General features: G+C 30.8%; 1 protein-coding gene across 3 annotated transcripts in view; it reads left to right on the plus strand.

The window, feature by feature from the left end:
* The window catches only part of Ten-m (teneurin transmembrane protein Ten-m), an 800,533-nt gene that overhangs the window by 27,600 nt on the left and 757,768 nt on the right, over nucleotides 1-15,165 (plus strand). The gene's annotated exons all lie outside the window — the stretch shown is intronic.

A 15,165-nucleotide genomic window follows, 5' to 3' on the forward strand; every position in this document is an offset into this window, starting at 1 on the left:
TAGTAAGTTTGTACACTGCGCCGCACTGCCATATTCGCATAATTAAAATCATTGATTGTAAATCCATTTTAAATCTATTTTATTTATTTTTATATGATGTACTTTTATATTTACAAATTATAAAGTCAAGATTTTCACAATATGACACAAAGAAAATATATAAAACGAAGACCAATATTTAAACAAAAAACAGGATCATCATAAAAAAGTACACACATGTAAATAAATACACTACTTGCCAATAGCCAAAGCGATTTCAAAATAATTACAAGATAAAAAGAACTTTTTATATACAGCGTTTTTAAATTTTCTGTTGAATCATATAAACTTGACTTGACTAGCTTAAACGATCATAGAATACTGAAATGTCATTTTGACATTTCATATTGATTTCCATAGTAACGCACGTATATATTAATAATTTAGTTTCTAGGACCCCAGACCCCTAGCAACCAATAATAGTGTTTTATTGGTGTATTCGGAAAGTTAGTTAAAAATCGATTGCAAGATTTGCAAGATAAACAACCACCGGACAAACAAGAATACGACCTAATAAAAACGTTGTAAAATATGTGAATTCTTCGAGGAATCCTTTTAAAGAGATACATGGAATATTTATGTCTTTTTAGTGTTTTTGTATGTTATTCTAAATTCTCCGATTAATAAAGGTTTTTTTTTCTTAATTTGTAAAATATTTGTGTATGATTTATGCAGAACCTAGAAAAATATATGTATTATCATACGGTTAAGTATTTTAGTCCTAATAATAATTGTGAACTGACTGCTTTCTACATAACTACTCTCAATCTAAATTCAAATTCATTAAAATAATCTCACTAGTATTTTTTACTGTAATCTGGCTAGATGACTATTAACGCCAATTCATAATATTTGATATTTACGTCGAAAAATAAAACAATGATCCAACATAGACGAATCTTTTTCATTCAATAGGACACCATCAGCGAAGGTTTTTTTTCTGTTGAAAACACATTTCGTCACAAAAATAGTATCACGTTTGTGACAATGACTGGAAACATACTTACACATTTCAGCAAATTTAATATCGCTATCATTCCATTGTATGCACACTTCTATCTATTTTTCTATTTTCAACATTGCAAAAAAATCCATTCCATTTTATTTGACTTCAATGCAATCCATTACGATATTGAAACCTTAACAGTACGAGCTTTAACAGGACCGTATCGTTCCTATGCGCATTATATAAAATAAAATGTGCAGGGGTGAGTTTTCCTATGTATTAATAAAATAATTAGAAATAGGTACATATTTGACATTTGTACATAGGTACAACTTGGCTGTAGTGTAAGAAGCATCATCTAACATATTTTAGGGTGGGTCTTAGCCTCATCCGAGAATTTTCTCCACCTCTCTCTATTCTGAGTCAATAAAAATATCTCAAATATAGAATTAGCTAAGTATAAACTTTATTTTTAAAACCAATTTAATAAAGTTCTACCACGTAAATGTCAACTCAATTAATAAGTGGCCACTTTTTTCACCTGTCATATCAGGTAAGATGTATATTATGTTCAACGTTGAATGTTACATTCTTACATATTGTATATTCAGTTTTAAATAAAAATATCTACGTATTATTAATCAAGTATATTTTAGCCAACGATGGCCGAGTGGTTACCGCGTCAGCTTATAATATTAATGGTCCGGAAAATCCGGAAAATCTCGGGTCTGGAAAAATTCACACGGTGTTTTTCAATGGGTGTTTGGACAATGAGTATGGACATAATAGGTTGAGCAAGTGGCCAACATCCATTTCTCTTACAAAAAAATCTGTTAATACAAACTCAACTCTATGAAGGCTCGTATGATTTTCGGATCGGACACGCTATTTTTTTTGTAATTGTAGAGGGTGTAACAAACATTATTATTTAACTTAAACCATGTATCCATTTATTGGTAATGTAGTTGTAATTATTTTATTTTTATTTTCATAAATCTATGTTACGATGGTAGGAATATGTTGCTTAGTTGAAATACATACATGATTTTGGCTTGGCATAAATAGTGAAATAAATAATCACGTGAAATTAATTGATAGCTAACAACATTGTTAAGACCTGTTCGTGAAAGCGTTTAATAATTGACATTCATTAATTGGATTCAATGAACGTGTACGTACATTGATTATATTAATACTGTTTAGTTTCTCTTGAGTCGTTCTCCAGTTCGACTTACTATAAATCACTCGGATTTCCCTTTAATAATTCGGTAAAAACTCAATTATTCAGTTATTGATATGGTGTTTCATATTACCAATCCGCTCCTGGTGATGCAATACGCGTTCTTTTACTCTGATAATAATACTTGTAGGTTACATACAGAAATCGAACTTGCAAATGTAATGAATGATATTTTTCATTATGCGAATGAACCATAGAACGAACGAACGAATGAACGCTATTTTTTTATGTTATCATTTTACGATATTGCACAATTTCTGGTTAGTTATAAAACTACAATATTCTTCATCAAATCTATTTTTTCTTAACTTAATAACATGATGACATATCTTATTATTCACGTTTATGGAAAAAAAAACACAGAAAAAAATGCATTTACTTTTCCAGACAAAATAAACTATGTATAAACATCTCAATAACTCTATATAAGCTTAAACATTAGTGGTGTAAAATTACCATATAATAATATTGAAAATTGATACTTATATATTTACTATGCTACGATATCATCATCTTAGCCATGTACTTCCCCCAATCTTTATTATCACATCGATATGGCAAACTTCGCCCTTATTTCAATTAAAAAAAAGAAATTTTACCACTGATGGTGTGATTTCTCCAGCGAAGATCTGTTTTTTAGGTATATGTCCTGCCCATTTCCATTTAGGCAAGTATTGATGCATTGTATAACGTCCAATACTTTATACGCGCCATTACCCATGTTTATATTAATTTCTGCGTGTTATACCCAACATGTACCTTTCCATACTGCATATATTTTACACCTATACATATTTTCGAGATTTTCCATCCCGAATCTCGAGAATTGAAATTTTTAACATTTCGGGAAATCCCGGATCTCGAGAATCTTTTCTCGGGATTCGGGATATCTTTATTATCAAATATTAATTAAAAAACGATTTTCTGTATGAAAAAAGTGAACAGAAACACAAAACGTTCGTAGACTGATCGGGGCATTTAACACACCCATAGCTTACGGGCCGCACAAAATTGTGTTTTTGCTAATTAATTTTCAAATGCAAAGTAACACGTTAATTACAAAATTTATCAAAAGGGCCCGTAAGCATTGTGTTAAGCCAACGTCGACTCAAAATGAGCGCAATTTTTGCAACATAAGGGAATTTTGTGTCTCAGAAGAGTACGCGATTGTCAGACGCAGCGATTGACAGTCTGTGTTTTTTTTGAATTGAATTATTTTTGTTTTCCTACTTCTATTTCGTTTGTCTTCTTACATAAATAAAAAAAATCATATTTTTTTCGAATTTGTCTGTTTTTACACTGATTTTTGGATTTTTACAGGTTTTTTTTAAATTTCCCGATATCTCGAGAATTCTCGAGAATTCTTTTCTGGAAATCCCGAATCTCAAGAATTCAAAATTTCATAATTTCGGGAAATCTCGAAATTGAGATTTTCTCGGGAAATACCCAACTCTAGTCGTAATAAACTTTTCAAATATTATCCAGTTACCAGAGTTTCTAAACCTTTTTGAATCACGGGCCAGATTTAGATAAGTAGTCGAATGATTGATTTCGGGACCCGTGAAAAGATTAATGATATAACAATTTTAGTTAAAAATTAGATACAATAGAATATTCACTTGTATTAATGTTTGCCTTTGTCTTTAAATAGCCCCACTCCTCAACGCAATGCAATCAACGTAGTGGCTACGGTGTAGTCAGGTCGTGTTATAATAGAGAAGATCTCTCTGACAAAGCTATTGGAAAGTGATACATAAATACAGTATATTATGGGAAATCGCCACCAAATGCTTTTTCCGAATTCTAAATACCGAAAAGTTGTTGCATTCGAATCGTAGTGGTACCAAAAGTTGTTTAAAATCTATGTTTCAATAAATTTGTCGTTGAATATATTTTCCGACCCACTTAATATGTCAATCGACTCACAGGTTTAAGAACTCATGTGTTGTTGGTTACATTTGAATATGAAGCATGTGCTTACAGCTGTAGGTTGGTACTTATTTAACTTATATGTATAGTTTGGTATTTTGGCCTAATTCTTCCGAATATTCACTGCTTTTCTTCCTTTCATCTCTTACATAACCCTCTATAGAGACGTGATTAAATCCATCCATAGTTTTTGATGACGGCACAAAACATGAAAGGTTTATCTGCGAGAATTACTTCCGCGGCTCTTGAATTTAATTCGTTGCCCAGGTAACATACGTTCGCCTTTATATTTTGAGGCTTATCAAAAAGCATCGCAAATGACTAACATTCATATGTATAAATGTTATTGTTTATTGCCCCCGCGAAGGCTGGGAATGACGTCGCAAAGCCCCCAGTCAAGATAAGGGTTTTGCCTCACAACAAACGGCTCGCTTGGCGCAGAAAATAACCGCGATTCGGGGCGCGGCAGAATTGAACCCAGGCGTTTTACGCCATTTTATTATATTTTTCAAACGTAATTCTGTCGTCATAATAATCTCTCTGAAAGAAGTATTATCTGCAACGAATCAGGGTAATAATATAAACGACATAATATACAACAGGGGAAGAGCAATCAAACCATACTTTTATTTAACGAAACACCAACATAAGATTAATTACTAATATTAATTGACCTGCTTGATTTTTATAGTCAAACAACTGACCTACCTATGCAATAATACGTTTCTATCAAATATTTTATTACTTATATACAAAAAAAAATACTATTTAAAAAAATAGTTATATCCTTAGACAGAATAATTTGAAAAAAATCAAATGTCATTCTCATCTTTTCAATACTATCTTAAGTTTTAATCAACAAAGGAAACTTTCACCGACCGCCTCTACTCAATTGTAACTTGTAAATTTTATCGGCTATCTTCTCATTATATAACCCTCTTTATAAAATTGAAAATAGCATTGATAGTAGTTATAATACGAGTAAGTTTATTATTAAATAAACTTAAACGTAATAATTACAAGATAAAAAGAACTTTTTATATACAACGTTTTTAAATTTTCTGTTGAATTATTATGCTCAATATGCTCAAACTTGTACTTGATATGAAGTTAATAAAAAACAAACAAATATAGAATACTGAAATGTCATTTTGACATTTCATTTTGATTTCCATAGTAACGCACGTATATATTAATAATTTAGTTGCTAGGACCACCCCCTTAGCAACCAATAATATTGGATTGGATTACCGATTTCTTCCGAAATAACTTTTCATACAAAACAGAATTAACTAAAAATTAATTCAATTCTGCTTAAATATGGCTAAAAGTATTAAAAGAATGCATTGGCATCGTGTTCTGATATATTCTAAATGTTTCAAATGTCTAGCTAGTCGGGAAGTTAGTTAAAAATCGATTGCAAAATTTGTAGTGGACAAACAACCACCGGACAAACAAGAATACGAGCTAATAAAAACGTTGTAAAAATGCTTGTACTTACCTGTGAACGATTACTGTTTGAGCGAAATACATGTCGTATTAAATAATTCTGACAAAATTTTGAATAGGTGTAAAAATATGAACTTCTTATTCGCTGTTCACAATAATAACTATCTATTTAATAAGCGTTTTTTGGTCTTTACCGTTTGATGCTTTTACAATTTTTTATTGTATTTGTTTCTGAAACTGTCATTTTTTCTTTTCTGTTTTTCTTGAACATTTTGGGCTCATTGCAAAAGAAATTCTTATGAGGAAATGTGATAAAGTTCAATTTTTGCTGGTCTATTAAATTAAACCATAACCTGGTAAAATAAATATTAGGGTACCTACATAAAAGAGTTCATGTTAGTATTTGTTGTTGGCCCAATGTCTGGATTTGTTTCTGTCTGCTTACATTACTTACACACAGCGGCATTTATCGGGCTGAGATAATCTCATTATAAATTTCTGATTAAATAATCGGCGGATTATAAATGCGGAGTTAACGGGTCGCTTGATCACGCACACACATGTACGGGAATAATAATATAATGTGGTGGTTTGATGTGGATCCGCGAAAATATCTGCAAGCCTTTTTAGAAATTAGCAATGGCACGTGGCATATTTAAACATATTTAAATATAATCATCATATACGCTGTAAAGTAAATTTTTAGGCATGTGGGTACAATGTAAGACTTAATTTGACTGCGGTAAAAGAAATTCATTTTTTTTCATAGACAAAAAATTAAGTTTCCAAAACGAACCATAATTAAATATAAAAAACGTTTTGTAGTAATATAATTTTACATTTTCCACAGAAATAGGCCCGTTATGCGCAAAAATCGATGACAAAATAAATGTGACTAGCGTTTCTGTCTTTCGCATTACGCACTGAAAAAATATTTATATGACTATGTTTGTGTGTCATATCCTGTTGCACCTACTTCCTCAATTTTGAGTGTTGTTACAAGAGCGATCTACGCGATGCAGGTTGCAAATGGTAAAAATTAGATATATTTCACGAATTTGTACGTGGCATATGGTTTGCAACAAGTTACACTTACAATTATTGAGAGAGATTAGCTTTTTTTTGTTTTCTATGTGGAATTGTGTAGAAAATAATATCATCCCTGAGATACACGATGTGCTGTAAACTAGGGAATGGGACGACTGGCCTCCGGACAATCGGACGCCGCACTGTCGTAGACACGTGTAGACGAGGTATTTTATCAGTTTCTATCTACTACTTAGTAGTTTGAATTCATTTTACTCTTAACATAATGTATTCTTTATCGCGGATTGAGAATTACCATGCCTAAGGCTTTATATAAAATAAAAAAACTCTTTTTTCGTTGGAACTTAAACATATGCACGATTAAATCATTGTTTACGTCTGCATATTTACATTCTCACCAACTATTAAATCATAATATAATCATTGAAATATTAATAATAATATAGAATATTTTTTTTAATGTAAGTACCTAATACGTACCTAATAAGTACCTAACGTTTATTTATTTTCGAATTCCGTGGCGTCCAGTTGTCCGGTGCCAAATCGTCCTAGACCCGTAAACTAATAGTAGACAGAGGAGAGAAGAGATATTTTGTAGGTGCGGCCAAGAAGCGTATTTAGCTGCAGTATCAATGATAAGCCCGCATAGCTTATCGTAGAAGTTGTGATATTTTTCTTCAATTCCATGAGTATTATACTCAGTACATAACATTGGCGGCTTAATCCGGAAAAACCTAGCAGGTCAATTTTGAATATATTATTTTAATTTGCCTTTTCGTTGTATACTGAAAAGACGTATTGCAAATTGACTTTTTATACATTATAGAATAAGTGCTAGAAATTGTTATAGGTCGGTACCTACTAACCCTTCAAAAAATGTCCGTTTTTCATAACGCCAACCCATCGTTAACCGAAATTGCACACAACGCGTTATAATTTTTTGTAAATCAGGTCCACTTTTCTTTCTTTGCTTTTTGAAAAATCATCAATCACACGATTATAAAAATTGTCTATTTTTCCCACATATTTTTTTTCAATACTGAGCATTGCAAGAGCGGTCAGTCTATCCTGGCCCTATTGCGTAGAAAGGTTTTTATTCTTTTGAGAGTGGAAAAACATCTTTCACTTTCAACTGTTGTCATTGGTATGACGCAAATAAATTGGAGAACTTTGATCGACTCGGAAAATGTTTCGTTGAAATTATTGCTGAGTAAAAAATGTAGAAGAGAAACTGCACTAATAGCGCCATGCAAATCATCTCGTTGATAAAACACCAATAATTCATTTTTTAACTTGATTATGTTTATTTCTTCTAACAGTTTTACCAAATTTACTTGACGTGTGGGAAAATTATTTTTAAAATCAGTGTAATTTTCTTTATTGAACAAATCGGATATAATGAGATGATCGTTGGATGCAAATCGTGCTTCCATTTCCATTATAATTGTATCACAGACTTCAATTGCTACTGCGTGCGTACTAACTGCTTCACAAAAATGTTATAAATCACCAAAAACTCCTTATATATTATTAAAATAACCAAAGGCATTCATCAAAACCTGTCAACGAATCCGAACCGCATACACAGTTGCGTCTTGAGACCAATTATCTAGTCAGTGTTATCATTCTGTTTCATTTAATTAGGTGAAAAAATCTTTTGTCTCACACTCGGGCATTGCCGATATTACAGTAATTCACGCACCGTTACAAGCTTCGATCTCGTATTTTGTGTTATATCGATCTCTGTCTTATGTATGAGAAACGAGAGAGAAAATTTTATAAAAATATTCAATTTGGGTCAATTTTCAGACTGCCGGCGAACACAATATTTTTGTTCGGGGAATTATCGCCCAAACAAAAAAAACCCAATAGACTGGGTTGACACAATATCGCGCGCCCTATAATTTCAAATCCACCGATTATTATTAATATTATTATATATGACATTGCACATATTATTAATATTATTATGTCGATTGTAAGGTATTTATTTTTGGCAGGTCAATGACCGAATGACCTATAGAGGGAGCTGTTTTACTGTGTCATCTTTACGGTACCGTGTACTATAGTGTAGTATTGTAATAGTGATAATACTAACATACAAATTGAATTATGTACTTTATAATACATATACTTAACATAGATATGTAGAATGTAAATTATAATTCAAAATGTAATCACATAATTATATGAACGTGCAATTTCTCTGCCATATTGTATAAATAACTAGTCACAGATGAGTATGCCCACTTTCCAGTTTCATCGTTCATGATGCGATACTCAATTCAATTCTAACACATGGTTTTAATTAACCCCTCTAATTTACGGTGAATTAACGAAAACAGCATGACGTATTATTTAATACTGCACGATGTAGTGACGAAACATGATGCCCCTCGGAACGGCTGTGGGAATTAATGTTTATGGTCCATTCTGAATTTACGCAACTGATGGTAACGATTCTCCAACTACTAATACTAAAATTTAAATTAAACTAAAAAGAATACATATATTAACCAATAAACTTGATCTAGTGTAGTCATATTATTATAATGAGTTTTATATTATCTTCTTGTATATAATTTCTTTTGAGCTCGCATTTAAAAGTTTACACACTTATTATCGCTATAAAGAAAATTGATTATTGATAAATAATGGAAATCATAATACGACGTTATGTGTAATCATTATTTATATAATATTTTTTTTGTATAAAAATAATAGCCGTCAGCAATCGAAATTTATGTCACCAATATCTAAATACAAGATTTTTAGAATTTAAAATAAAATTTTAAACATAAAGAAATACGATGGTATTTTGTTGGTTGTTGCAGTTATAGGTGTAATAAAAATAGGTAATTGCAAAAAAAAATCTCTTATACATTGCGAGTCGTATGTTATATTATTTTGACCAACACGTCATCACTCTCATCTAGCTAGATTCTAGGTAACTAAAAATCTCTCCCGCTCTTCCATGTACATATTTATGGATACGCCTATCTCCGCTTTTTAAAAAAAACTATCACTAAATCTAGTATATTTACTTTAATAATATAATATAATAATAATATATATCAGCATTCTCCGCTTCTCTTTAAACGCGAAATAATATGTCATACAGTGATCTAGTATTCCCACCAGTGTTGCCATCTTTTTCTATACTAGTACAAAGGCTTAAAAGTTATAGTATCTCTGAAAAATATATAGTACAGGAACATTTTTCGTCTTGAATTCTTTAAAATTATAGTATTTTGGTTTATTTTGCGTAAAATTATGGTATTTTACATTTTTCGGGAAATTAAAATTATAGTATTGTACTATAGTTATAGTACGGTTGGCATCACTGATTCCCACAATTAATCATTATCATTTACCTACCTATATTCGTTTTTATAGATTTTGGTTCTATTTGGATGTATTAGCAACGGAAAATAATGTAAAAAATTGCATCTCCATTATTTGTAGTAGGTACCGATATTCTAATTTAATGTATACCTACCAATTTGTCAGTTTAACTGATAAAGTTACTTGATTTTTGTTAGTAGGTATAATAACAAATTGGGTAATAAATGGTAGATAATTTTGTATATATACAATAATTGTTTTGTAATACGATCAAGTTCACTTGACTCCATCCAATGTACAAAGATATGAGTTTAACGTTGTATGTAAATTCAGCCTTAATGCCCAACGTTTTAATTTAAAAAGTGATTAATCACTATTAGTTCAGAGAAGAGCATGAAATTTAGCTTTACGGGTGAGTAAGGTTGGTGTCTGGTTTATTTGACAGCCACATTGTCATGTCTTGCTGGTAAATTGTGTACCATGTATGCAAGCTCAAAACAATGACGGAATATTTAATTGATGCGAACATAAACACTCTGCCCAATATATATTTTTTATAATATCGTGATTCTAAGAAAATCTCTTCAAAGTGGTTTTGGCTGAGGATGATTTTGATAATTCGTTTGCCCATATTAATATAGACTACAACGTCTACAACCATGTGTGTCTAATACGTATAATGTATGTGACACAGCATATATACAATTATAATATAAATATATGTATACATTTTTTTTATTTATTTAAAGCTTTCAAAACTGTTTTGCTATTCCATATATCGGGCTTAGTGGTCCGGGTTGAGACTTAGGTACTATAACAACATGAATGTTATATAATATATTATACAATCAACTAATATTTGGTACCATCTATGTACCTATGTGTATAATAACTTAATAAGTATATTAAAAAAAATATATAAGTTACTTACACGTCACTTTTAAATATTTATATTATGGTAGTTAAGAGTTAGTTCAAACATGCGACACCTTGTAATAGACCGTAGATACCGCAAGTTACCGAGGATTTTGTGAATGTAATTCAAAATTTACCTATATTGTGTTAGCCGACTTCAATGAAAATATAAGTAGATGTTATCTTCAGTTTCATTCAAATAATATAACGGCATGTATTCCTTCTAATAATTAGAAATTCAATCAATCTTTTATTAGATACATTTATCATCTACGACACAATCACACAAAAAACCAATTCAGTAAAATATATTGCGATCATTTTTGTTTGAGGTCGGTATTATAAACATTTGGTTTATAATCCATATTTTATATACATAGATAGGGACATAGGGATTCTCACCTTCACTGCAGAAACTAAGTTATTTAAAAGTTTTTTGCTTGGCTTTTAATGGAATTTATTCTGATTTACGTTACGTTATTATCGAGATTAATCTCGTTGACAAAATTGTATAATACGTTATCAAAATCATCGCATTTTACACTCTACATTTTACATTCTACACACATGATACACTCTTAAGTTAGGTACGTTGGAACGTACTATCATTTTGTGTAGTAATTTAATGCATATTAAGAAAAGTTTTCACTCAAAAATATTCTGAGTAGAATATTTTATTAAAACAAAAATAAACACAAAGTTCTTCTGTACTCGAGACTTGCTTGTCTTTGAAAATATTGATAAAAATACAAAGAAAGCTCTTCTCAGGCGCCCGAATCCTTCAGATCTTTCAACTCGACGACGCCGCCCGAGACGATGAACCGAAGTTTATCATCCGTCATAATTATTATTCATCCGATAGATCTATTTTGAGTAACAAGCTCGATCTCTAAACTGTAACCCTCCGCGTAACCATCAGATGCATATGCAGGGCTCCTTTAAAACAATAAAAATATTAATCAGTCATATTATATAAAACAGAAAGCTTCTTAATACATTTTTGAATTTGTTGTTCATTCAAATGTTGAAGATATTAAATTAAAATATAAGATATAATTATCAGGAATGTGACAAAATAATGTACTAGTATATATGAGCTTCATCCAATTAATCTCTCTTTGTATCCCTATCCAAAAACAAATTCGGTACCTACCATAAAGGATTTAGTTCATGTTTCTAATACGCAATCTTTTCATATTTTTAATACGCTATATTGAAATAAATAAATTAATACTGTTGTCACATTTTTTCAATAAAAGGGACGAGCTGCTGAAGTCGGTCCAGCTGCTGCGTTCGTAGGACCATTCGACTTGGTCACCACAATGGCCAACTTTGTCGTATCTAGAAAATTTGTGGCATCATACTGCCGAGAAGATGTCTTCCCTTAGGCCTTAGACTCCTTAGAGTGTCCCGCAGTTTTATGTGTAACCTACTTATTAAAAATATGAATATTGCAACTACGTGCTCCTCTCTCCCGTGAGGATTTTTAACTTAATGTCGTGTGAATTTAGTCAAAAAGCTCTTGCATGGCAACAAAAGTCTTGAGTAACTGCTCCTGAGGCATTTACAGTCGTAAAACATACTAAAATATACATGAAACCTAGGGTCCCGTGATACATTAGATTAAAACCGAGTATGCTGCGGGGGCGTTGTGGTTTGGAGGGGGCATTAATTTCAATATTGCCGGCACAGATAGTGTAATATTAAATTTATATCATAAGATAGATTTTCAGGATGCAAAACATTTCATGAGTTTTTTTATGTTTCCAAGATGTCAGCATAATGATATACTATTATGTGATTCCCTTTTTCTTTTCTAAAGGAAAAGATTAAGCGATTGGCCACTAGCCACACCTATCCTTGCTTACACGTGATATACCTATTCACCTACCAACATCTCATTATGTCCATGTATCTTAAAAATAAAGATATTTTAAAATATAAAATATGATATTATGAAAAAATATTTATAAATGACATTAAATTGGTCATAACAGTTCGGTAACCCTATTGCATAATGTGTATGGTCTGTGTTCCCCGAGATATAACATGCGTGCGCTGTCGCCCACCAGTGTACACCAATCATTTTTGTGGACCCTGTCAAAAATATTATTTACAACTCCAGACGTCACTCTAGCTAAAATAGTGTGGGCAGTGGTGTATGTAAAGATACACCTCTTTTAGTGTGTAAGATTAATTAGTAAATTGAAGGTAATTTTCGGAATAGATTTGTTAGTAATAATAATTATTATTATACATAATAATATATTGATAATTTAATGATTAAATAAAATATTACTCTCATCTTTTAATGTATCAGTTGCTGACATTTTAATGTTTATTTCATATCTTTAATATTAGAAAAAGTCAAATTTGGCGCCAGTGATGAACAGGAGGCAGTCTGTCTGCTTTTATTTGAAGTTGTAATTTGCGTCGACGATTTCCGGGTAGGGATGATTTATATTTATTTTTTAATACACATGTATTTCAATCATAAATGTAATGAATTGAACGAATTGTTAGAAACAATTTCTCTGAAGAAAAAAAAAACTGTTAAGTAACCTCCTTGTGAGGTAGTTAAGATTTTCAACGATCCAAAATCATCTACAAAAAGATAATTCTATAATCGAGTAATGCAAAGAAGCATAAATATTTTGAGTTGTAGGTGAGGGATATTACGCATTTCATGAAAAGGTTAGTTATTAATAGTGAAGTCTTAAACTGTATGGGAACACAGATATTGGTAAAATATTATACAATAAAAACAAACTGATACGATTGATCACAACAAAAATATCTCGAATTACCAGTAGAAAAAAGACTTGCTGAGTTAATTAGATACAGCAATCATTCATTTGCAGTAAAGATCTCATCAGTTGTTTCAAGTAACGAAACAGCCACAAACGCAAAAAGAAGAGTGCGTAGTTGTTGAAATGTATTAAAATTAATAGCAGTTGTTAAGTGTTTTAACCGAGTTGTATTAATTGTATTGGCTATTGAGATTAATCAAATATGCGGAAATCAAACCACTGAACTGGGAATCAATTATGTCAATTATGTGTTTAGCTATGTGTTAAATAAAATGACTAATACTACCACCACTAAAATTAATTACTTAGAAATAGATAACGTGATATAGAAGAATGAAAAAGCTAACCAAGAATTTTTCTAATCTATAATCTTTCAACACTGTCTAATGCTGATGCGAAAATGAATGTTTTTTCACTTTCCATTAAAGATATTAAAGCCTAACCTGCACAGAATCGATATATCGGATAATATATTGCCAGCGTTCTTTAATTTTGCGGATAAAAGTAGTGAGATTTTAATTAATAAAATATGTACCGTTTTATGTACTTATTATAATTATGATGCTACGTATATAATTTACCTGAAGATAATAGACTATATAAATTAAAGAGATAGTTACGAAAAATTAATATGTGAGTTTTTAGATAAACACAGATAGCAACAGATGCCAATATGAAATCATAAATAATTACAAGATAAAAAGAACTTTGTATATACAACGTTTTTAAATTTTCTGTTGAATTATTATGCTCAATATGCTCAAACTTGTACTTGATATGAAGTAAATAATAAACAAACAAACAAAATATAGAATACTGAAATGTGATTTTGACATTTCACTTTGATTGCCATAGTAACACGCGTATATATTAATAATTTAGTTGCTAGGACCACCCCCTTAGCAACCAATAATAGTCTTTTACTTTTTACGGATTTTTCTGAAATAACTTTCCATACAGATTATTATTATAAAAAACTGAAATGAACTCAATTCTGCTTAAACATGGCTAAAAGTATTAAAAGAATGCATTGGCATCGTGTTCTGATATATTCTAAAAGTTTCACATGTCTAGCTACTCGGGAAGTTAGTTAAAAATTGATTGCGAGATTTGTACTGGACAAACAACCACCGGACAAACAAGAATACGAGCTAATAAAAACGTTGTAAAAATAGAATTAAAATGAATGAATACCACCGTTAAAAAAAATGCTAAAAATACTTTAACTGCAATTGTACTAATAATAAGAATAAGTTTAATGTGTGTCAGACAGCGTCACGAATCTCTACTATCGTGTGTTATGACTAGACTAGACCATAGATTGATTCTATACTTATAAACAAAAAGTATTTCAAATTACACTTTTTCTTTAGTAGAAAGATCGATGTTTTTTTTCTATATTTTCCATATAAGCTTAACGCCGCAGAGTAACGTTGATGGAATCA

The sequence above is a fragment of the Rhyacophila brunnea genome, unplaced genomic scaffold, assembly GCF_057557595.1.
Source record: "Rhyacophila brunnea isolate RB1 unplaced genomic scaffold, BYU_Rbru_1.0 scaffold_8, whole genome shotgun sequence".
NCBI classification, from domain to species: Eukaryota; Metazoa; Arthropoda; class Insecta; order Trichoptera; family Rhyacophilidae; genus Rhyacophila; species Rhyacophila brunnea.